The sequence below is a fragment of the Zalophus californianus genome, chromosome 16 (assembly GCF_009762305.2).
Source record: "Zalophus californianus isolate mZalCal1 chromosome 16, mZalCal1.pri.v2, whole genome shotgun sequence".
In the NCBI taxonomy this organism is placed as follows: domain Eukaryota; kingdom Metazoa; phylum Chordata; class Mammalia; order Carnivora; family Otariidae; genus Zalophus; species Zalophus californianus.
In genome coordinates, this window is record NC_045610.1 from 15,533,518 (window position 1) to 15,534,498 (window position 981).

Genomic DNA, 981 nt, shown 5'->3' on the forward strand with positions numbered 1-981 from the left:
GGCAAACAGGAACTGACTATCGAGAAGTGAGGTTCAGGGGCACCTGGGTGGCTCAGTCAGCTGAGCGTCTGTCTCTTAGTTTTGGCTTGGGTCATGATCTTGGAGTTGTGGGATTGAGCCCCGCATCAGCCTCTGCACTTAGCGAGAAGTCTGCTTGAGATTCTTGCCCTCTCCCTCTGTCCTCCCCCACCAAATAAATAAATAAAAGTGGGGCGCCTGGGTGGCTCAGTCGGTTAAGTGTCTGCCTTTGGCTCAGGTCATGATCTCGGGGTCCTGAGATCAAGCCCTGCATTGGGCTTCCTGCTCAGTGGGGAATCTGCTTCTCTCTCTCTCTCTCTCTCTCCCCCCCCCTCCCCCCCCACCACCCCTTCCCACCACTTGTTCTCTCTCTTAAATAAATAAAATCTTAAAAGATGAGATTCATAAAAAAGAGCAATGCTTGAGGATCCTCTAGGGATATAGGATGAAAGCAAGCAAAAATGAGCATTCAGGCTGGCTTTTAGTCAAGGGGACGCTCCCAGTATTTCTGTGGTTGTCCTGATTTTCTTAGATTTGAGATCTGCATTAATCCTATAAAAGTGAGCTCTAGAATATTGACTAATGGTCAAAGGTAAACTGACTTGGACAGAATTTTTTCTGTCCTCCCACTTCAAATGGGGACAACTTTGGACATTTAGCTTTCTGGGAGTGGGAGGGAGAATAGTTGTCTATCAGACATGTGGAGGTTGACTTACTCAAAGCCTCCTCTGTTTACTTTGGGCAATTTTTATGGGGTTTCTAGCTTCATTTCAAGCTGGTGACCCAGATGGCTTCTCCAAGGTTCTGAGTACTAGGCAAGGAAAGTAAAACCCTGAGTTGAGATTAAGATGGGCTCCTTCTCTCTCTCTTAAGCCAGGAAAGTCTGTGAGTGAAAATGAATTTGGTACTATATAAGGGTATAATAACTGTTTGTTGGATACCCTTGGGCTGCCCTAGTGTTCT